Here is a 24,743-nt window from a genome sequence, read left to right on the forward strand (position 1 = left end):
ACAACAACCACTTTATTACCAATATCCTAGACCCCCATTATTCCAAGTCTTCCACTTGCCCCACAAAACACAGCTCCCAGTTGAATACAAATGTCCTCTGCTTTAACCCTGCTGAATACGGCTAAAACCACGATTAAGTCATGAAGGCTGCTTCCTCTAAGAAGTCATTGTCTGCAACATTACCTAGTCCTTCAGTGCTACTCAGCTATCCACCTACATGTCTTCAGATCACGGTCATTAGCTCAACAGCTTTTAAAAACTAAGTCATTGTCCCCACTATACCACCTGCTCCTATCAGATGACTTTAATTTCTTCTGTCCAGAGAAAACAAAGCCAAACAGAAGGAAACTCCAACTTTCTGTCTCTCCCAAATCTCAACAAATCCCTCTGCCCCATCACATCCTTTGCCCCTATTAAATGAGACTAGAAAATGCTCAACGGAGTGCTAGCAAAAGGTAAGAAAGTTATAAATGGTGGTGATGGGCGTGATGGAGTTAAATTCAGTGGTAGCCTTTGTCCTTTCTTCAGTTCAAGTTTAATCTCTCCACCAGTGTTCAGGATATAGTAGACCCTTTCCCCCAGGGGCCTTGCTCAATTTTTTTTTTCTCTTTTCTACCTTCAACTTCTCCCTCTCAACTGGCTCTTTCCCCCACAGCACAGGGACATGCTGGGATCTCAAAAAATAAATAACCCTCCATAGACCCTGTATTCCCCCTTCACTTTTCTCATTTCATAAACAAGCTTCATGTAAGACTGGCCTCCATGACTGGGTCCATACCCTTGCCTCCATTTGCTAGCTGCAGAGGTACTGTCTAGTAAAAGAAAATGGACTGCTCTTATTTGCCAAAGGTCTGCTCTTTGGGAAACTGCTTTAGAGATTAGCAAAGAAGTACAGAAAATACATTATGTTGCTATTAATTCAAAGTTTTAATAAAATGAATAAAAATAAATTTTAATAATATAAATGAGAATAGACTTACTTTTGTATCAATACTACCTCCAACTAGAGTATAAGCTAGATTACTTAAAATGTTCTTTAAAACAAAGAAATCCTGGGATGCCTAGCTGACTCAGTCAATAGAGCATGCAACTCTTGATCTCAGGGTATTGAGTTCAATCCCCACGTTGGGCATGGAGTCTACTTAAAAACAGGATAGGATAGGATAGGATAGGATAGGATAGGATAGAATAGAATAGAATAGAATAGAATAGAATAGAATAGAATAGAAAAAAATAAAATAAAATAAAAATAAAATAAAATAAAATAAAATAACCTGTTTTCACAAAAGCACACTGATTCTCTAAATCTAAAAACTAGAAACAATCTCTCCTCTGAGTTCCCACAGCACTGTCTGTACCTGTAATACCCTACCACTTCATCTTCAGTTATTATAGAACTCTCTGCCGTTAATACATATTTGATAAATTAATATATTTTACAAGTACCTATTATAGATCAGATAATTTTAATCAAATAAATTCAAATCAATCTAATCAAATCAATATAATATTGCCTAATTAAATCAGCCCCCCTGAAGAATCTCTATTGACATTTTGCTAACTTAATATAAGGCTTTTTTTTTTAACACATTGAATTTAAAAAAGTTGCATTCAATCACTCACATCCTGCAATTTTTCACTTACTTAAATGTGCCTTGCAAAGTCTCAAATACTGAGGTCATTATCACTTTGGGTCCAGTCTGAGAGGACAAAGGTAAAAGTCAGTGAGGTAGGAATTACCCAATCCAAAGGCTGTGAGTGGGGCATTCAGGGGGAAGGAATGCATTTTTCCTCTCCCTTACCTAAAAAATACCCAAGAAATGCTCCTCCTGGAGGGACTGAGACTTCCTTTCACATAATGTCTACTCCATTCTGCTTCAATTACTTTCACATAATCTGAATGTCAGCTCAACAAAGACACAGCTTTGCCCTGCTGGACCTCCCAAAGTTTGCTCATATCTGAAATAAGGAAGTTTGCCTAGAAAATCTACAAAGTTTTTTATGTAAATAACTGCACATTACTTACAGTGTGAAAATCAAATTTTATTTTGAAAAGCAAGTTCAATTCTTAAAGAAACCCAGTTGTAAATTCTTTTGTGATACGAAAGAATCTTCACATCCACAACCACCCCAACATAACTGTTAGATTATCTACATGAGACCAATAATTCTCCTAAAGCAGGACACTGAGATGGGTATTAGGAGCTTCTTCCAAAGCACTGACATTCCCGCCCACACAGTCCCTCTGTAGAAGCCAGTCCTTAATCCTTACCAAGGCAGAATTATGGGCTTAAAAGACTGTGCTAAGGGTAAAAAAGGTAGCCAGGAATACATGCCAGGAAGCACAGGGCAGGGCCAGGTGACAGGCTCCAGTCCCTATGGAGCCAGAGCCAGAACCTCCCAGTTTGCTTTACCCTTGCAGAGGGTGTAATTTCCAGCAGGGCTAAAAATCGCCAATGGCATACAGCCAGAGGGCAGGGCCAGGCTGGGTAAGCAAAAGTCAGCGATGAGCCAGAGAGACTCCAGATTTAGAATGTAAGCATTAAAGAAGGGTAGTAGAGAGCCTCCTACAGAGGACTTATAAAGTAGCTGCCCTCTTTGGGTAAGATCCAGGTTGCCAATAGGAAATCTCCTACCTCTATGGGCCTCATCACTTGCTCCAGAGACTTTCTCAGCAGCCTCATGTTTTTTAGAAAGAGATCAGCCTACTGATTTTAGAAACATCCCTCCCCTGTGGAGTCAACAGCTCAAGAGCAGAAACTTCCCATGGTACCTCTGTTTCCTCCCTCCCCAATACAAAATCCATGTGATAAGATTAGTCCCAAAACCACCCAAGCCAACCTATAGTATCAAGCTGTCGGAAGATTGTTTTACACAGTTCAACATGCCTCAGGGATAAAGATTCCTTCAGTCCTTGACTTGCTCACTCACTCATTCAGCCAGAGTTGTCTGACTGCCCACTATGGTCCAAGCACAGGGCTGCAAAGACACCTTACAGGATTCTTAGCAGATACCAGTCTAGCAATTACCCAAGAACCTCTCTAAAGTGGACCCTGTTGGTTCAGAATTTCTGACAGGAGATAACTTCTTTTTGTGTTTGTGCTATCAGGAAGGGGTTAGCAAAAATATTTAATTGCATAAATACGATTATCAGTTGGAAAACTGAAGTAACTTAAGAGAATTCTGATTTTCTACTCATTAAAGCACGTCGTCTTAGGATCTCTACTAGTTAGTACATATATACATAAGTGAATTAACATGTGACTCCAAAAGTAAACAAACTTAATGACTTCACAAAAAAAATTTTTTTCCACATAATTAAAGCAGATAAGACCTTCCCTCATAGGTCTAAGTCAATATGCTTCTACTATATTTCTTTCAAAAGAATGAAGCCAGAATTCAATAAACTACTAAGTCACCACACCAACTTGGCTGTAACCAAATTGGCCAATCTTACATCCAAAACACCTCCAGCTATTTGAAAAGATCAGGACTTCTTTTTCCCCCTTAAGTTCAATAGAACACCCGACATTCTCTGGTTTAGAGGAATGTCAGGACCTACAAGGGCCAAGAGGATAGGACAATGACCATGAGTAGCATGGTATCTTCCCTGGCTGTCTTCTTCCTCTCAACTCTTCACTGTGGCTATCCCTAGCTCTAGGCTGCCACTTTTGCTCCAGTCTTTCCCTCCTTGGAAAATTCATCTCTAAAATGGAAAGTGGAGAATGAGAAACGGAATCTGAGGCCTCAATACCTGAGTTTGAGTCCTAATTCTACTCTCTGAGATTCAGTGTCCACAAAAAGGAAGAAAAAAAATAATGCATAGCATACAAGACTGTGTTAGCCAAGTCACTATACAATGGCCTTTGTAAATTGCAGAGTGATCTCTAAACAATGTTGTGGCTGCTGTTTTACTATGGTGATTACTGCTCACTCCTACCTCCTCTCAAAGCTCTACTCTCAGGTTCCAGTTGACACCAGTACTACACACTCCTCTCCAGAGTCTGTTAAGACTACCAACAAGAAAGGGAGAACCAACACAATACCACCCTCACCCAAACATCTCAAAAGGTCAAATCTAGAGTCCCACTCATACTTATTACCTCTGCTTTAGAAGTACCTTTTTCTCTAAATGGGAATTCTTGGCCTACAGAATACTTCCTATTGGCCCTTGAAATTCAACTCCAAGAAACAAATTTGTCTCCCCCTTCTAGAAGAGTGGTTCTCCTTTCCAGCTACCCCCTTTTTGTCATGTCGAGTAATTTTCCAACTTCGAAGGGTAGACACACACTTTGACATAATATAACTAACTGTCTGGTTTCAACCAACCCACCACCTCATGTCAGAATCTGTTTCCTTTTTCTTTTTTAAGATTTTATTTTATTATTTTAAATTTCTTAAAAATGTTTATTTTTGAGAGAAAGAGTGCAAACAGGGGAGGGGCAGAGAGGGGGGAGACACAGAATCTGAAGCGGGCTCCAGGCTCTGAGCTGTCAGCACAGAGCCCAGTGTGGGGCTCGAACTCACAGAGTGTGAGATCATGACCTGAGCTGAAGTTGGACACTCAACCAGCTGAGCCACCCAGGCGCCCCTAAGATTTTATTTTTTAAGTAATCTCTACACTCCATGTGGGGTTTGAATTTACAACCCTGAGATCAAGAGTCACATGCTCTACCAACTGAAAAAGCAGGCACCCCTATTTTTTAAGTGCCTTTTTTTTTCTGAATCAGAAAATTTCTGTTAACGATGTGTTGTATGATTTTTTTTAAATATATACACATAGCTACAGCTGTATTTATTTCAATCAAAACAGGTTCATTTGCTACATATTTTTTCCTGTATATACTGTAGGCACCTTTCTATGTCAATAATTATAGATTGGGGAGCCTCAGCTCAGTTGGTTGAGCATCCAACTCGTGATTTTGGTTCAGGCGATGATCCCTGGGTTGTGCTGAGCGTGGAGCCTGCTTGGGATTCTGGATTCTGTCTCTCTCCTTCTGCCCATCTCTCCTGCTCATGTTCTCTCTCAGAAAAAAAAAAAAAAAAAAAAAAAAAAATATATATATATATATATATATACACACACACACACACACACACAACTTATATATATCATATATATACATTATATATTAATATATATTTATTATAAATATATATTATATAATATATATTTTATATATATTATAAATATATATTATATATAACATAAAAATATATTATGTATATGTATATGTATATGTATACGTATATGTATGTATTTACTTAATTTATCATTGTATGGACTTACCACAGTTTATTTGGCCAATCTTCTGATGGCCATTTTGACTGCTTTATAAATTCTGTAGTGACAAATATCCTCATAAACATATCTCTGTACACTTGCCATGGGGATAAATACCTAGAAGTCAAATTGCTAGTTTAAGAGTGTGTACTTCAAATTCGATACATACTGCCAAACTGAACTTCAGAGACTACATGAGTTCCAAACTGTAGTCAGTAATAAGTATTTTTTTTCTTTTTAATATGTGTCAATCTAACAGCTGGAAAGTGAGGTCTCATTTCTATTTGTATTTTCTATATTGTAAGTGAAACAGCCTTCTTCTATAAGGTTTTACAAGTCATTTATTCATCTATGACTTTGGCCCATTTCCTTTTTGTTTTTACTTTTTTCCTATTGATTTATAAGAGCTTTGTGCACACAGATATGTTGAAAACTCTTTTTAACCAGTTTGTCAACTACTTTTTATTTTGCTTATGGTGTTTGTTTTAATTTTTTTTTTTAAGCTAATACCCCACACTTTTTCCTTTATCATTTCTGCCTTGGGTGCCACACTAAAATAACTCTTTTCAAGGGGCGCCTGGGTGGCTCAGTTGGTTGAGCGTCTGACTTCAGCTCAGGTCATGATCTCACAGTCTGTTGAGTTTGAGCCCTGCGTCGGGCTCTGTGCTGACAGCTTGGAGCCTGGAGCCTGCTTCAGATTCTGTGTCTCCCTCTCTCTCTGCCCCTCCCCAGCTCACGCCCTGTCTCTGTCTCAAAAATAAATAGAAACATTAAAAATAAATTAAAAATAAAATAACTCTTTTCTGCTATACTTGTTACTTTAGTTTTTGTTAAGAACCTTTAACTGGGGTGCCTGGGTGGCTCAGTCGGTTAAGCGTCCGATTTCAGCTCAGGTCATGATCTCGGAGATTCACAGTTTGAGTCCCATGTCAGGGTCTGTGCTGACAGCTCAGAGCCTGGAGTCTGCTTCAGATTCTGTTTCCCCCTCTCTCTGCCCCTCCCCCCACTCACACTCTGTCTTTCTCTCTCTCAAAAATAAACAAACATTTTTAAAATTAAAAAAAAAAAACACCTTTAATCTATCTAGAATTTATTTTGCTAGAAAGTGACAGGGGTTTTTTTTCCCCACCCAAATGGTTAGACATTTATCCTAAACACTATCCTTTCCCACTAAAACCTAGATCTGGACTTCCTAATCTACTTTGAGCTCTGCTCACCAAGAAAAATTGTCTCCAGTTGGAATACTTTTGTCATTGCCCACAACAGGTTTTACGTAGGCTGCTGCCTATACACACATTGTTGCCCTTGCCTGGAACATCCTCTTACCTTCCCTACACAGTTCCTTCAAAACAAAACCATTTCTGAGATAAGAAGTAAATGCTGGGGTGCCTAGTGGCTCAGTCAGTAGAGCATGTGACTCCTAATCTCAGGGTCCTGAGTTCAAGCCCCAAATTGGGCATAGAGCTAGAAGAAGAAGAAGAAGAAGAAGAAGAAGAAGAAGAAGAAGAAGAAAGGAGGAGGAAGAGGAGGAGGAGGAGGAGGAAGAGGAGGAGAAAAAGAAGTAGTAGTAGTAGTAGTAGTAAATGCTATTTAAAACAAGAAATGCTTTCAAAGGAGAGATATAATGTAAAAGAACACATCAGATACTTTGTGTGGCTAAAGAAGTAGATGAACTTTTTACTCATCTGAGCCATTCAGTGGGCTTTGGACATACAGATGTGAGTTTGGGAGAAAGAGTAGAATTCATTTATTTTGCATAATAGAGTAAGAAATATCTGGAATGTTTAGTGGCAACAGAAAAAGAGAAGATTTTAAGGGATCAAAACCATATACATGGGTGATATGAATAGTAGTGAATCCCTAATGGAGAGGTAGACAAAAAAGGACTTTAAGGGACAGGGACAGCCAATATTAGAATTCAAGTTGCTTGCTTTGCTGCAACATAAAGTCTGCTACACACATAAAGGCTTTAGCTGGGAGATATTTGAGTTCTACATCTGGGTCAATATGGATGGAAACAGGTACAGCATGCTTGAGACGGTAAGACCATCTATAATCTGAACTAATTTGGTGGAAGAAAGAGCTCAAAATTAAAATGACCATCATACATGAGCTCCCAGGAATTTGAAGAATCTGGGTAAAGGAATCAGACCCCACATCTAGACTCCAGATGTAGAATGGCACTTTCAGCCAAATTTCTAAAGGAAAAGATAGCTCCTGCTAACTAATGGGTTACCTAAGGATACTCAATCCTTAGAAGCTTTTAAAAAGAACCGAGTGAGGTTCAGTGCTGATTTGCAGAAGAAATCAGTGGGGGAGGAGCCAATTACTCTGCTTGCACAAGTAGTAAACTAAGGATTATACCCCATCCCTTCCTCACTCCACATGTTCCCATAGGGGTATTTTGGTCCCTACACCACTTAGGGTGTCCTTGGTCAACTCTCCCCTCTTCCATGAAAGTTTCTCCTAAGGTTTTAGCTCTCAGATGATTCCTTTCCAAAATGTCCATTTACTTAGAATCTGAACCTCAGTGTAACCTTTGTGGGTTTTTTTTTTTCTATTTGTTAACTTCTCTGTTGAATTCAGCTATAGATGCCTTGTAGACAAGAACTCCAACAAGAAAGAAAGAAAGAAAGAAAGAAAGAAAGAAAGAAAGAAAAGAAAGAAAGAAAAGAAAAGAAAGAAAGAGGAAGAGAAGGAAAGAAAGGGAGGGAGAGAATGAGAGGGAAAGACAGAGGGAAGGATGGACATCTAAACATCTTCCATTATACTCAGAGCTTCCTTAATTCCTGGTGGAGAAATAGTGGAAGATAGTGATGTAGAAGTAAGTTTACTAATGACCATGGATGGTGATGCTCTAAGTCAAGAACAAAGGAGGAATAGGAATAGGAAGAAATAGGGGAATGGGGAAAGAGGATGGCATAATGAAAATATAATTTGGCTTGGGACATGCTAAGTTTAAAGTACCTAAGAGAAGTCTAAGTGGCTCAGTTGGTTATGCATCCAACTCTTGATTTCAGCTCAGGTCATGATCTAAAGGTCGTGAGATTGAGCCCTTGTCAGGCTCATGCTGGGTGTGGAGCCTGCTTAAGATTCTCTCTCTCCTTCTCCCCTTCCCCTGCGCATGCTCTCTCTCTCAAAAAACAAAAACAAAAAAACAAAACGATAATAAAATACCTTAAGAACCAGGTTATGATGGCAACTGTGTTTGGTCGTCACGAGTCAGGAACTCAGAAGAGAGATTTAAGAGTTTTTAACATATCAGTGGTAGCTAAAACCATAAGCACAGGTGACATCACCCAGGGATAGTATATAAAGGGAGAGGAGAGGGGGCTAAGGATAGATTCTTAGGAAATGTCTTCATGTAGGAAGCCTGTAGGAGAAAATAAGCCTTTGCAGTTATAGGAAGTTATGGTTATCATGTCTGTAAATAGTCACGTGCCAATACTTATAAATACCTACAGATGGACCAAATAACTGGCTCTACAGAACACCTCTAAAGGCCCATTTCAAGCCTTCTTTCAACCTTGCTGTGAGCCCACTCCCTGATCTTCACAGTTAAAACCAGAGTATTTCAGAGGAAGTGGCAGAATGGACAAGGGCCATGGACCAAGGCCTCCAGAGTGGGGCTTGTGGGTGGAAGATGCTATGTTGGATGTTCAAAGAACATCATACCTAAGGGCAGGATCAAAGCTAAGCCTTTGTGTACAGTTTGTTTCATGATTAGCTCATCCAACCGAGTTAAGATTGGTCACAGATCTCACTCATAACAGTAAAGACACATACATCAGGATCTCAAAGAAATTTTTTTAATCAGGAGTCTTAGTTGGAGATTTCTGTTTCAAGCGGTCTTTTCCTGGTTGTCCTGATTGACAATAGCATACAGAGGAAGTGGCTAGCTTCCTCTTTGGTTACCAGCTCTGCAGGCTGGAGCTCCTGGCACTTGGTCACCTACCTGCCAGATTTAAATGCTCTCCACCTGAAAGGCTGCCCTGCCCACAGTGCATGGGTTTATCTCCACTGGGGAGATAAGGATTGGGGGAAAAAAAATAGTCTGGCATGCCGATGAGCTATAGAGGGATTTCACAGGAAAAGCAGAAAATTTACAATGTCATAATCATTCTATCCCACTTGGCACTGATCCTATATGTGAAGTAAAAGTCCTGAACTAGCAGTGAGACTTGAGACTGACGCTAAGATGAATATTGCCAGAGTGGGAGCGAAGGGGTGTTCAGAAGTGCTAGAAAAATCCTTGAAGACCTCAAACCTGCGGAAAAAAGCCTTAGAGAAGCCTCCTTCCTTGGATCTAGAAGCTGATGATGGTATCACCCCATTCACTACTTCCTGTATCTGAAGGAAAAAGGAAGAAGATCCAAACATCCAAACTTGTTCTCCGAACAAGGAGAAAGAATGTAGAATTCTTACTCTTCCCCACCTTAGAGCTCCACTCCAGATCAGAGCTGTCTTTATGCAGACACACAGTTAAGTAGTCAAATACATGATGTGATTCCTTCAGAAAGACTGGTAAATAGTAGGTGCTCAGTGGGCATTTGTTGAATGAAAAGCACCAGGAGAGATTTACTACTCCCAAATAATGTTTTTTCACTGACTGTTCACATTACCTTCACCAGGAATTCCTCCCATTTGATGTCCATTCCTTTAGTATAAAGCCTCATACTTTCCAAAACTGTGTTCCACCAAACACCATATCCTGTGAGATTTTAATATTCCTTCAAAAAAATGGTTCTCTGGTTAAATAAGTTCGGAAAATGTTATATTCTCTATTTCCCTTTTGAAGCCTTTTTTTTTTTTTAACGTTTATTTATTTTTGAGACAGAGAGAGACAGAGCATGAACGGGGGAGGGTCAGAGAGAGAGAGAGGGAGACACAGAATCCGACACAGGCTCCAGGCTCTGGGCGGTCAGCACAGAGCCCAACGCGGGGCTCAAACTCACGGACCGCGAGATCGTGACCTGAGCTGAAGTCGGACGCTTAACCGACTGAGCCACCCAGGCGCCCCTGAAGCTTTATAAATACATATTAAAAGCTGTTTTTGAGGCAGAGGCAGTAGGAGAACTTGAATGAAATTCAGGACAGGGCCTGACTAAGCTAAGAAGCTTGTTCCAGAAGTGCAGCTGAGCAGACCAGCATGACATCCAATTAGCCCAAAGAGCAGTAGGCAAAGTTCAGGGTGGTCAACAACTGGGAGATCTGTGCATGGGCAAGACTCTACCTACCAAAGCCTAGATACAAGAAAAGTCTCGGGGCGCCTGAGTGGCTCAGTCGGTTAAGCGTCCGACTTCGGCTCAGGTCACGATCTCACGGTCTGTGAGTTCGAGCCCCACGTCGGGCTCTGTGCTGACTGCTCAGAGCCTGGAGCCTGTTTCAGATTCTGTGTCTCCCTCTCTCTCTGACACTCCCCCGTTCATGCTCTGTCTCTGTCTCAAAAATAAATAAACATTAAAAAAAAAAAAAAATTAAAAAAAAAAAAAAAAAGAAAAGTCTCTAGTATCAGAGAAGTGACCTGACCTTAGAGAGGCTGGAAAGCAAAAGCCCCAGCCCCTGTTGAGGGGTTGACAGCAGAGTTCTAGTCCAAGATAAGACTAGGGGGTCAAGGCAGGACAACTGGACAGATCTTTGTCTTCTTAGGGAAAAGACAAAATAAAGGTGAGATGGAAGAGAGGCAGAGAGTAGTGGACATAGGTGTCGTTCACAGTATAGTAAACCTATCCAGGAGTCCCTCCCTGCTGGGGGCACTGGCTACAAAGTCCTGGTGATCAGCAGATCCTAGCTACATCACTAGATCTTCTGTATGGGTGTGGTGGTTGGGGAGACAGGAAGGGGTGTGATATATCCAGACACTTCCACAGAGTTGCACTAATTTCACAAAGAAGAGAGGTCCAGACCCTGTCAAATTTCAGGAGGTGAGGGGTGGAGACCATTCCTAGAATAGCCTTCTGGGAAATGTGTTGGAAGGACCCCAGAGGCCTGAATGAAGCCAAAAGTCTGATCCAAAACAAAATGCTCTACACTTAGGGTAGCAACATGGATAGAGTAGAAGTTGAAGCAAGTGGGTGAAGGGCATCCATGAACCCAACTGTGAGGAGCTGGGAAAGGTATGAAGATTTAAGTTGCTTCTGTCGAAGACTCCCTGGGGGAGAAAAGATGTGAGAATTAGATTACTAAGGCAGTTTGAGAGCAGTGCTAGAAGAAAGATGATGAACAGTCAACTAGAAAATCTCTCTTTGGAGGAATTCAAGCCAAAAAAGCTGTAGATCTGAATCAAAGGCTCTATGCTGGCAGCCTCTGGATTAGTTATTCTGGCTCCACCAAAGTTAGTGGACAAGGGGGAACTGCACCTTTGCATGGACACCCCAAATGCTTTGTCATTCCTTTTTACGTGGCTTATTTTGCTTTCTGGTAAAGCCCTATCTCAGCACAACATATTGGGAAATCAAGACCAGAAGCTGTCTGCGACCAGCAGCCTCTGAGGAAGTGCCCTGCCCATGTTGTCATCAGCAGCCTCTTTTGCGCCACCATTTTACATCACTTCTGGGAAGCTGCCTCCTACTTCCTAAGATCTATGCCAGTCTTGTCTGAGGACATCACAGCAAACCACAGACCATCACACTCCTTGTTACATTCTGCCTGTCAGCTATTCTCCAGACAACATCATGCCTAAATTCTTCATAACTTCGTTTTTAATAGGGTCTCGAAGACTTAAATTAAGGGAAATAAATTTCACTTGCTGAATTCCAAGCACTAGCAAAGAGCTGAAGTAAGTCTTAGAGGGGCAGGACACATTCTTGGTGCCCCTGAAATTATACCACTTGACAATCCAGCCTTGTTTCTTCTTATTCCATCACCTGACACACTCAAGCTGTCTCCTCTGCCAGCCCAGAGGCCAGGCTCCCCTGGACCTAAGCCAGCAACCACTGCCATCTGGTCTCCCTTAGAAAGGCAAAAGAGAGACACCTCTTGTTTACTCAGTAATAATTCACCGTAATAGTCACATAACAGGTGCCACCAGCTCCAGTACATACAGTAAGGGCACACCACACCCTCACCTCTGCCCCCATCATAGCTTACTCCTTGGGACACATCAATAAATGTTATCTGGAGAATAGGATAAGTGCCTCTTAAGCAGTAAACCAGAGTTACCAGTGGTGTTTTGACACTTGTGGATTACACTGCAATGAAGACCTAGAGGTAAAGAACAAAGACTTTTTTAAAATCCTCCCCTAGAGCCAATTGGTATCTTTCCCACATATGTTGTTGCAGCATCTCTATATATAGAACCTAGCATTCTATAAACAAGATGCTCTGGCTAAACACGTCTCAACAAGTAAAACTGTGAGGCAGAGAAAGATGGCATCTCTCCCATCTTCTCTGCCTTCCCTACCCTCTTTCCTTAAATCTTGTCAGAGACAGACAAGCTCTGTGAAAACAGCATGGGCTTTGGAACTGGACAGACCTGAGGAGAAGTAAATCCTAGCTCAGCCTTTTATTAGCTGTCTGACATTGGGCAAGTTACATAACTTCTTTGACTATCAGCTTGCCCATGTGAAAAAATGAAGATGATACTTCATTGGTTTCCATTATGATAATTAAGTAAGAAAACATATGAAAAAGAAAAAGAAAAAAAAAGAAAACATATGAAAAGCGTCTGACACATGCCTGGCTCTCCAGGAATAAAGAGTTTGTTCTCTCCCATCTAGTTCATCATGTACCTGGTGCCCTAATGTTATTCTCTAGCTGTCCAAGGCCAAGGTGTGTGCCCCACACAAACCTAGCCTTCTTTTCCTAAGCCTTATCAGTTTCCATCCCTTAGAACTGATCTAATCACACTATTAAAAGGAAGCAATTCTGATGAAATGAATTCAAGTAAAATGTGGATGTTGCTGGGTTCCTATATTAATTCTGTGCGTGTAGGATTTCTACATTAAAAAAAAAAAGAGTTACAGAGGTGCTTGACAGGCTCAGTTGGTGGAGAGCGCAACTCTTGATCTCGGGGTTGTGAGTTCAAGCCCCACATTGGGTACAGAGATTACTTAAAATAACAAAAATCTTTAAAAACTAAAAAAATAATAATAAAATAAAAATAGAACTAGAAATTCAAATGAAAGGAAGGACACCTAATGATGAGCTTTTCTAGATCACAATGTCAGCCTCTCTCTCTACAAGCATGGCCCACCCACATCACTCTGTGTTGAAGATGAGAAACCATGAGAGCTAAAAGACATCATCTCCGATTGTCAAATGTCTCACCTCAAATCAACAGGTCCAGAAAAGAACTTGGGAGCCTTTGCTACCACATCTTCTCTGGCCACCATACACCACTTCCTTAGCCAAGAAGCTACAGTGGTGCTTTAATCCTATGATGTTTCCAACACTATTCTAAGTTCTTTTAAATGAAGCAGCAACAGATTTGATCACGGTTACAGCCTTAGAATAGCCTGTAGGAGGCCTGGGCTCTACTTCCAGAAACATACCTTGCTTCTCTGAATGGTTTCAACAGTCAGATTAATACAGGTGGCAGAGTGGGACTGTGTCTTGACTTCTTAGTGATCCAGAAAGGAGGACCACAGAGACACTTCTGGGCTTTCCACATGCAGGATCACAGAAACAGATTATTACAATTAAAAAAGGCCTAAGTGTAATCACTTGGCACAATGTACTATGCTGCCTATAAATCACAATTCAGTATGGGAGTTCTCTGAGGTACTCTTTAGCAACGTGCATGTTCTACTTACTTGACTTTCTTGGCAAGCCCCCAGGAAGCATGAGGCACTAGCATAGGCTGGGATTTCAGGAGCCGGATCCCCCTCTGGGGTGAAAGAGGCTGGCTGGCAACTTTAGCAGATAGAATAAAGAGGAAAAGAAGGTGAAGTCCAAGGTGAGGAAAGGACTGATCCAGGCAGGATTATCCAATAGCATGTGCTTAGAGAACTGGAAAAGCAGAGACAAAAACAGATATTTCAAATTATATTGATCTAATTAGTCATCATGGTAAAAATCAGAATTTCGCTGGATTTTCCTTATACTTATTTTGTGTTTAATATTGTTTCATTTCTTCATTCAATATACATTTCTTGAGGGGCTAGTAAGTACCAGGTTTTTCCTCATTCCTAGGATATAGCAGCAAACAAAACAAATATGGTTCCTGAGTTCCTGGAGCTCAGCCTTGTGAGAGTTGTTAAGAGTAAGAGCAGGACCCAAAGCAAAAGGTCCAAATTGGAAAATAGGCAAAATTCTGCAGCCAGCAATGAGATGCTGAGGAAGGAGATCCCTTCTGGGATGCTAGCAAAAGAGACCATGGGCAAATAAGGAGCTGTTTAGGTAGCTGGGCTGGGTCAGAGAACATCCTTATCCCCCACTCACTTTGGCAAAGGACAGAGCCACTGTGGTATGTTCGGTTTATCAAAAACAGGTGACCAGGGCCCTCAGAGCCAATGTGGCCATGATGCTGCTCCTTCTCTGCTCACAGCCATGAACTGTGGTATGTGCCATCTGAGCTGTGTGTGATATCCTGAAGCTCAAAAACGAAAACAAAAATCCACACCAAGACTTGAGTCGTCTACTGACAGGAGTTCTAGGAAGTATAGCAGGCCAGAAATGGGAAACATAAAAACTATTAGAAACTGAGTGACACTCCCCCCAAATGTCACCCACATTTCTCTAACACTGCATGGAAATGAAAAATAGAAACCCAGGGGCACCTGGGTGGTTCAGCTGGTTAAGTGTCCAACTTCGGCTCAAGTCATGATCTCATGGTTCATGAGCTCGAGCCCTGTGTTGGGCTCCATGCTGACAGCACAGAGTCTGCTTCAGATCCTCTGTCTCCTCTCTCTGCCCCCTCCCCTGCTCATGCTCTCTCAAAATAAACATTTAAAAAAATTTTTTTTAATTAAAAAATAATAAAAGCCTGGTATCACCTGGAGGAGTGGGGCTGGGAAGCAACCTGCGGAAATGACCAGGCTACAGTCAGAAGCCTCCTGAGAGGAGTTTCTGCTTTAGGGTGTGAAGAAGGCAAGAATGGGGAAGGGCTGTGGCCTGCTGTGTTAGAGGAGGAGCCATTCCTTCAGCTCAGCCCCAGCACTACCAAAAGGTGTAATGGTCGTGGTGCAGAGCTGACAACAGCAACATGAGGAGCTTCAGAGTAAGTGCCCAGCCAGCAGAGCAGTGGCCTACAGAGATCTCAAAGTATCTAACCTCTCTGGGCCTGTTTCGTTATTCGAAAAAGAAGATGATAAAAGAGCATGTTTGGTTTCTCAGGGCTGCTGTAACAAACACTACAAACTGGGTGACTTCAAACAAAAGATATTTATTCTCTCATTGTTCTGGAGGCTAGAAGTCCAAAATCAAGGTTTCAGCAGGGTCATGCTCCCTCTGAAGGCTCCAGAGGAGAATCTTTGTCTCTTCCAGCTTCTGGTGGTTGCCAGTAATCCTTGCCATCCCTTGGTTCGTGGCAGCACAACTCCAATCTCTGCTTCCATCTTCATACGGACATCTTCTCTCTCTGTGTCTCCCTCTTCATATAAGAACACCAGTCACTAGATTAGGGCCCATCCTAATCCGGTATGACTTCATCTTAACTTGATTACATCTACAAGGATCCTACTTCCAAATAAGATCACATTTATAGGTTCTGGGTGTACATGAACTGTTGGGAAGACACTATTCAACCCAGTACAGAACACCTATCTCATAAAAACTTTATATATGTAAAGTGCTTGGAACAGGGTATGCCCTGTAAGAATTAGCTACCCTTCTTCATCATCTTTAGCAGATGACAGCTGCCATGGGATATGTGAACACTCTGTTATATAAGACCCACTCTCCCTCCATCTTGAGTCAGAGGCAAGAAACTAGATGGAACAAGAGTTCCAAAAAGACCTGCTCTACCTGAGGACACAGGTAGAAGACAATGGGTTCATTACCATTCAATACCCCCTATAAATACCCTACCAATACTCTGGGCTGGAGTGAGGAAACATCCACTACAATTACTTCATTTGTTTTTTGAAAGACACAGAATTTGCCATTCCAAATTAACAATAGCCCCTTCAAAGCAGTCCTCAAAGTAGGACCTATTTAGAAGGAGCCTCCAAAGAAGAGCCAGCAGAGAAGCCTACACTAGTGAAAGCAGCAGTCTCATCACTTAGAGTCAAGCTGTGAGTTCTGATCCCAAACTGCTTTACACAGCATATTCATCCCACAGCTTAGCAACTGAATGACTACTGAGTCCAAACATGAAATTCATTCTCTGAAATGGAGATTTGCTATCTCTAGGATATCTTACTTTCAAATTAGGGGAAGGAAGATTAAAGATTAAAGGCTGCTGCTCTTTCTTTTTTAATAAACAGGTTTGGGACAGTACACAACTGAAAAGAAATAGAGCCAGATATCTACTGCTATCTTCATATCAAAATAAATTCCAGATGGATCAAAGACTTAAAGATTAAGTTTAAACACACACACGTACACGCGCACACACACACACACCCCAAGTATTCAAAGAGAATGAATAACTATTTTTATAATTTTCAGGTAGGGAAGCATGCCTTTTCTAAATATTGGCCTAGCAGTAGGAAAAACTATAAGAAAAGACTATTTTGACCACCTAAAAATGCAGAATTTCCCAACAACAACAAAAAACTGCATAAACACAGTCAAAAGACAAATGACAAACTGGGGACAATTTTGCACCATATATAATGGTCAACACTTTAGCTCTTACGAATTATTAAGAAAATAATATTGGAAAAATGTGCAAAGGACATGGATCAATGACTCAAAAAATATAAACGTCAAAAATACGTTTGAAAAGATATTCAATCTTTAATATACAAAGAAACATTAAAACATACTTAGTGAGGGGCGCCTGGGTGGCTCAGTCAGTTAAGCATCTGACTTCAGCTCAGGTCATGATCTCACAGTTCGTGGGTTTGAGCTCTGGGCTGACAGCTTGGAGCCTGGAGCCTGCTTCAGATTATGTGTCTCCCTCGCCCTCTGCCCCTTACCCACTCATGCTCTCTCTCCAGCTCTCAAAAATGAATAGATGTTAAAAAAAAATTTTTTTTAAATACTTGAGTGACATATCTCCATGACTATTTGAAACATTTTAGATTAACTGATTTATTCTTCACGAAATATGAGCTATTATTATACCTACCTTATCAAAGATGAAACTGAGGGATAGAGAAGTTAAAATGACTTACCCAAGGTCACACACAGTAAGTGGTTATGTCCGAATTCAGGCCCCAGCAGGCTCGCTCCAGAATCATATACCATATCACATCACATCATATCAGAGTCACATTCTCAACCACCATATTTACAGTGACAAGACCACTTTTCACCTGTCAAATGGGGAAGATGAAAAACATACAACCCAGTATTACTAATAATGTGGGGAAATAGACAATCTCATGTTCTGTTGGAAGAAGTTAACATTTTTTAAAAAATATTTATTTTGAAAGAGACAGAGAGACAGAGAGAGAGAGTGAACACACGTGCACAAGTGTGAGAAGGAGAGGGAGAGAGTGACAGGGAGAGAGAATCCCAAGCAGTCTCTGCACTGTCAGTGTAGAGCCTGAAGTGGGGCTTGACCTCACCAACCAAACTGTGAGATCATGACCTGAGCCTAAATCAAGGGTCAATCACATAACCAACCAAGCCACCCAGGTGCCCCTAGAAGTTAACATTCCTAAGGGCAGTTTGGTTCCATGAACCAACATTTTAAATGTGTATATCCTTGGGGCACCTAGGTGGCTCAGTTAGTTAAGTGCCCAACTTCGGCTCAGGTCATGATCTCATGGTTGGTGGGTTCAAGCCCTGTGTCGAGCTCTGTGGTAACAGCTCAGAGCCTGAAACCTTCTTTGGATTCTGTGTCTCCCTCTCTCTTTGCCCCTATGCTCTGTCTCTCTCTCTCAAAAATAAATACACATTTTTCAAAAATTTGGGGCGCCTGGGTGGCTCAGTCGGTTAAGCGTCCGACTTCAGCTCAGGTCATGATCTCGCGGTCCGTGAGTTCGAGCCCCGCATCAGGCTCTGGGCTGATGGCTCAGAGCCTGGAGCCTGCTTCGATTCTGTGTCTCCCTCTCTCTCTGCCCCTCCCCCATTCATGCTATGTCTCTGTCCCCAAAATAAACATTAAAAAAAATTTTTTTTTTAATTTAATAAATGTATATATCCTTTAAATCAGCCATTCTATTTCTTAGAATTCATCCTAAGAAGGTAAGTAGACAAATGTACAAAGATTATGTACAGGGTGTTTATCACAGAATGCACATAATGACATAAATGCTGCAAAGAAGGCTCCTGGCTGGCTCAGTCGAGAGCGACGCATGATCTTGAGGTCGTGAGTTGAAGCCCCATGCTGGATGCAGAGATTACTAAAAAACTGCAAATAAAAAGCCCAACAGGGGTGCCTAGGTGGCTCAGTCAGTTAAATGTCTGACTTTGGCTCAGGTCGTGATCTGGCAGTTTGTGAGTTTGAGCCCCACGCTGGGCTCTGTGCTAATAGCTCAGAGCCTGAAGCCTGCTTCAGATTCTGTGTTGCCCCCTCTCTGCCCCTCCCCTGTTCACATTCTGTCTCTCTCTCTCTCAAAAATAAATAAACATTAAAACTATTTTTAAAAAGCCCAACAAAGGGGAGCTTGGGTGGCTCAGTCAGCTCAGTGTCTGACTCTTGATATTGGCTCAGATCACCTCACCACTTGTGAGATTGAGCCCGCCATAGATCTCTGCAAGACAGCATGGAACCTGTTGGGATTTTCTCTCTCCTCTCTCTCTGCCCCTTCCTTGCTCGCACATGCATGTGCGCGCTCTCTCAAAATAAAGTAAACTTAAAAAAAAAAAAAAAAGCCCAACAAGTACACCAAAAGTCCAACAAATTCATTCATTCAACAAATATTTATCAAGTACCAATTGTGTACCAGGAACTGTTTCAAGCAACAGCTACAGAGCAGTGAATAAAAAAAGAAAAAGAAATCTGTCTTCATGGAACTTACATTCTAATGGAGGGTGGTGGGCAATAATAAATAAGAAAAGTATGTACCAAATGGTGCTGAACGCTATAGACAAAAATAAAGGAGAGAAGGGAAAAAGGAAAGAAAGGGGGTTTGCTACAATTTTAAGTAAGGGGGTCAGGGAAGGGCCCATTGATAACAAATGAGATAAACATATTCAATACTGAAGAATAAAATGCATTATGGTACATCCATACAACAAAATATAATTTAGCGGGGCACTTGGATGACTCAGTTGGTTAAGCATCCAACTTCGCTCAGGCCATCATCTCAAGATTCATGAATTCGTGCCCCATATCAGGCTCTCCGCTGTCAGCACAGAGCCCACTTCGGATCCTCTGTTCCCCCTGCCATGCCCCTCCCACACATGGGCCTGCCTGCCCTCCCTCTCTCTCTCTCTCACAAAAATAAACTTAATTTAAAAAATAGAAATATAATTTAGCCATTTATTCTTTTTTTTTTTTAATTTTTTTTTCAACGTTTATTTATTTTTGGGACAGAGAGAGACAGAGCATGAATGGGGGAGGGTCAGAGAGAGAAGGAGACACAGAATCGGAAACAGGCTCTAGGCTCTGAGCCATCAGCCCAGAGCCCGACGTGGGGCTCGAACTCACGGACCGTGAGATCGTGACCTGGCTGAAGTCGGACGCTTAACCGACTGCGCCACCCAGGCGCCCCGATTTATTCTATATTTATTTACATGATAAAGTGTCTATAACAAATTATAAAATGACTCTTACCACACACACACAAAAATAGGTAACTATGTCAGGCGATAACCATATTGTGATAATCATTTGTCAATTATATCTCAATAAAGCTGGAGAAAAAATGAAAGAAAATTACAAAACAGTATAAGAAAAACAGTATTAAGGTATGATTCCACTGACATGAAATTACATGTGCATACACACTTATGCTTTAAAAAGGAGAAGAAAAACAACACAGAAAGAACATGATAATACTAAGCAGGGGTCCAGGCTGAGTGCCAGACAAGTAGTACCATTAGCCTTTATTTATTCTCCCCACTCACTCACTTCCTCCTCACAACTACACTTCGTTCCAGAAAAGATTTAAGGACCACAAATCCACCTACCCCCCACAAGTTATTTAACTCTCCCCTTCCTTCCTCATCCTTTTCCCTCTCCTTTCCAGAAGCCAGGTCAGTGACAGGGGGAAAAGGATAAAAGCTTAAGATCAAGGCAAGTTGATGGAGCCTAAGAAGGATGAAGGGACACCCCCATACATCTGGATGGAATTCCTTATTTCAGCATGTAGGTGGTGATTCAGAGGACTGAGAGATCCTGGGAGGCACACTTCCTTCCTACAGATCTATAAGATCTGAAGCAAAGCTATCTGGGATTCAGATTTCCTATTTCATCTCCTACTAAATCCCAAATGCCTTGCAGGGCAGCCAGGAGTAAACCTGACTCTCACAGCAGGCCAGAGCTCTGCCCCTGGCACACAAGTATGTACACCTTCCTACAAGCAGAAAATTACAAAGAGTTGAGCCCATTTTGCTCCCTATTTTATCCCTTCCTCCATGTCTGCACCCAATAAGCTATCCTGGCTAAGTTAAACTCATGTTCAACCCCCATACATTCACCACCTTGCATGACCATCCTAGAGATTCGCAGTCTTCCCCACTAAGATTCTCAAGCCTAAGGTACCTACCAAGAAAGTTGCCCAAGGAAACATTTTCAGTCTGGGGTAAGATTTTGAGTAATCTGGTGGACAGGGTCCAGATATATATGCTCTCAGATATGTGGAAATCAATTACGCTTCTTGCCTAAGCATAAAGCCACCAACAAGGAATCAGCAAGTTCCCAAAGGTGGAATCCATGTTGCTATCTCCTATTTAGCCTGAGGGTAGGAGGCACAGGAGTAGAGTTAAGGGACCTGGGGAAAGACTTAACAGTTTCAAAATATTTCTCACATACTCTCTGTCACCTGTTGGAAACCTACAGTGTGCAAAAGGCCCTGTGTTAAATGCTTTCATATACTATCACCAAAAATGACAAATCACTGTAATCAAACATTCCTACCGTATGCTACTAAATTTAGGAAGCCAATGATACATACAGGTCCAAGTGGCCCTGCGGACAGTTGAGTACCCAGGCTTGAAATTAGGAAGAGGTCAGAAATCTGAGATTCTCCTCAGGCCTGCAACACAGAAGCCTCATTACACACCATGGGGCCACAGCCTTTCATGCCCCATCTAGCCTCTGCTCTTTCCTGGGCTTTCAACAGGGAACATCCCTCCCACACATGCATGCACACATGCACACACATGCATGCATGCACACACACACACAAACACACACTTTCATTACCTAATTAAAAACAAAATCTCTTTCACTTCAGTGTCTCTAGGTCTCTTTGGTTTCTTTTAGAGCAAGCAAGGTGGATTGAGTGAGGGCTCTACAGATACATAGGGGTTTGAATCTCAGTTCTAACCACTTCCAAGTTAATCTACCTCTCAGAGCTTTTGGTAAACCAAGGGCAATACCATCTATCTCTTACACAGATAAAATCACCACACAGGGCAAAAAGTCCATTTGAGAGGACCAAAGTGCTAACTCTATTGAACTAGCACTGCCTGGGGAAGTCAAAGACTTGCTGAGAGAAGTGGGAAAGGACAAGAAAAAGTCCGACCAGCTGATGAGAGTAAGGGTGCTTCTGGCAGAGGCAACAACACATACAAAGGATGAGAGTTTGTGCAGAGCCACAAAGAACCCACATGGGTACTGACAAGAAGGTAAGGAGTAATTTAGTCATCAAATACTTCCTAAATGCCTCTAGGCACTGAAAATACAACCTCTAGCAAGAAGGTCCCTACCTTAATGAAATTTATAATCTGGTAGGTGAGAAAAACAAACTATTAAAAAAGCAGTAAGGGGTCTAATGAAAGCAAATGAGGTACTAAGAGAGTAACATGGGGTTACTTTGTATTGAGTGGCTGTACATTTTGTATAAAGGGGGAGGGGAGAGGGGAACGGAAGGGGCAGAGAGAATCGCAAGCAGGTTCCACACTGTCAGCGCAGAACCCCTTTCAGGGCTGAGATCGTGACCTGAGCTGAAACCAAGAGTCAGATACTTAACCAACTGAGCCACATCGGTACCCCTATTTATTTTTTATATTTTTAAAATGTTTATTTTTATTTATTTTGAGAGAGAGAGACAGAAAACAAGCAGGGGAGAAACACAGAGAGAGAAAGAGACGGAATCCCAAGCAGGCTCCACACTGTTAGCACAGAGCCTGATGTGGAGCATGAACCCACAAACTGCAAGATCATGACCTGAGCTGAAATCAAAAGTCAGATGCCACTGACCCATGCAGGCACCCTTATTTTTTATGAGTAATCTCTACACCCATTGTGGGGCTCAAACTCATGACCCCGAGATCAAGAATCACATGGTCTTCAAACTCAACCAGCCAGGTGCCCCCAGGAATTTGCATTTTTTTTAGTAGGCTTCACACCCAGAGCTGAGATCAAGACCTGAGCTGAGATTAAGAGTCAGACGCTTAACTGAATGAGCCACCCAGGTGCCCCAGGAATTTGCATTTTATTTATTTATTTTTAATGGTTATTTATTTTTGAGAGACAGAGACAGAGTGCAAGAAGGGGAGGGGCAGAGAGAGAGGGAGACACACAATCCGAAGCAGACTCCAGGCTCTGAGCTGTCAGCACAGAGCCTGACATGGGGCTTGAACCCATGAGCCATGAGATCATGACCTGAGCCAAAGTCGGATGCCCAACCAAACCACCCAGGCACCCCGGAATTTGCATTTTAAGTAAGTATACAGCAACCTCGTCCTTTGCCTGCATGGGTAATTCTGATGCATTAAAGCTTCAAAATCATAGCTCTACGAACAGGGCTCATGGAGGAAGGCCCACACTTGAAGCTGACTGGCAATGTCAAAATTAGAGGACTATGTAGAACCAAGAATCAAGCTGGGCATGGAGTAATCTAGAAAGAAAAGTCAGGGGGCGCCTGGGTGGCTCAGTCGGTTGAGCATCCGACTTCGGCTCAGGTCATGATCTCACAGTTTGTGGGTTCAAGCCCCACATCAGGCTCTGTGCTGACTGCTTGCTCAGAGCCTGGAGCCTGCTTCAGATTCTGTCTCCTTCTCTCTCTGCCCCTCCCCCGCTCACGCTTTGTCTCACTCTGTTTCTCAAAAATAAATAAAATGTAAAAAAAAAAAAAGGAAGAAAGAAAGAAAGAAAGAAAGAAAGAAAGAAAGAAAGAAAGAAAAGTCAGAATGGATTATGAAATTTGAAGGTACCAAAGCAGAAAACAGAAGGCAGGCCATCAGAGCATGGGGCTTAAACAACAGAGGAGTCAAAGATGGGGAGCATTCCTGTGGGAATCACTAAGAGTGGCCATGATCTCTGGCCCTCTTAGGTTGGTTTTCCCAGCAGAGCCCTAGGAGGGGAATACAGATACCTTGCCTCACACAGGCAAGGTGACTGGGCCTTAGACTGCCCAGGATGTGCACATAATCACTCCATCCAACCTTCAAAAGAGAATATATCCCTCTTAGGTAAGTACTGCTCCTATCCCCATGATTCTCCCCAGGTACCCACCGTGATGCCAGCTACTGGTCAGTCTGTAGAAGACTTCCAGGCCACACAGAAAAACATACAGAATGCCTCTAAGGGCTAATGACTGGCACCAATCACCAAGATTCTCTATTTGGCATATATTAGACCACACTAACACTGCCATACATTCAAAGACCATTCCAGGTCAGAAACTTTGAAGCCCACTGCCTATACAGCTTCAAACCTCACATCTATGCACACCCAGCCAGTCTTCCACTACTACTATGCCTCACCAACAGAATCTACACTCCCATGTCCTTCCCCACAATTCAGACAGAAATTCCACAGATTCAGGCTAGGCAGAGTCCTGAATTCCCGAGACTGAATTCCCGAGCTGAAGCCAGTTCCTATGCATGGTTTGGTAGGAGGAGATACAGCCTGAAACAGTGATCATTCTATGTAAAGGGAATATCCTCAGCCTACCTAAAGAGAGCACCAAGATTGCTACCGGCTTCTGTACAGGAAACTTTTTTTGAAAATTAGCTAGTTAAACTTAGGGTATTTAAAAGGAGGGAGGAGCTCCTGGGTGGCTCAGTCAGTTAAGCATCTGACTCGATTTCGGCTCAGGTCACGTTTTCACAGTTTATAAGTTTCAGCCCTGCACCGGGCTCCATACTGACAGTGTGGAGCCTGCTTGGGATTCTCTCTCTCCCCCTCTCTCTCTGCCCCTCCCCCGCTCATGCTTGCCTTCTCTCGCTCTCTCTCAAAATAAATAAACTTAAAAAAATAAAAAAATAAAAGGAGGGGAAGTCAGCTCTTCGGAGCAGAAACTGAAGTGTGGAGAAAGGTACATGGTTGGATTTCTAAGGATTTCACATT

At 42.0% G+C, this 24,743-nt stretch overlaps 1 long non-coding RNA gene across 17 annotated transcripts in view; it reads right to left on the reverse strand.

The window, feature by feature from the left end:
* Nucleotides 1-24,743, reverse strand: part of LOC125162307 (uncharacterized) — a 128,867-nt gene that overhangs the window by 81,472 nt on the left and 22,652 nt on the right. For 12 of the 17 annotated variants that reach the window (XR_007150968.1, XR_007150967.1, XR_007150976.1 and 9 more), the window contains 2 exons: nucleotides 17,506-17,646; nucleotides 14,038-14,233 (listed from right to left, as the gene is read on the reverse strand). This is a non-coding gene — a long non-coding RNA (uncharacterized LOC125162307). Of the gene's footprint in view, nucleotides 1-5,295; nucleotides 5,402-10,792; nucleotides 12,488-13,776; nucleotides 13,886-14,037; nucleotides 14,234-15,576; nucleotides 15,816-17,505; nucleotides 17,647-24,743 lie in introns of those variants that run through there. The other 5 variants (XR_007150975.1, XR_007150977.1, XR_007150973.1 and 2 more) reach the window with 5 other exon arrangements.

This window comes from Prionailurus viverrinus, chromosome A3 (assembly GCF_022837055.1).
Source record: "Prionailurus viverrinus isolate Anna chromosome A3, UM_Priviv_1.0, whole genome shotgun sequence".
NCBI lineage: Eukaryota > Metazoa > Chordata > Mammalia > Carnivora > Felidae > Prionailurus > Prionailurus viverrinus.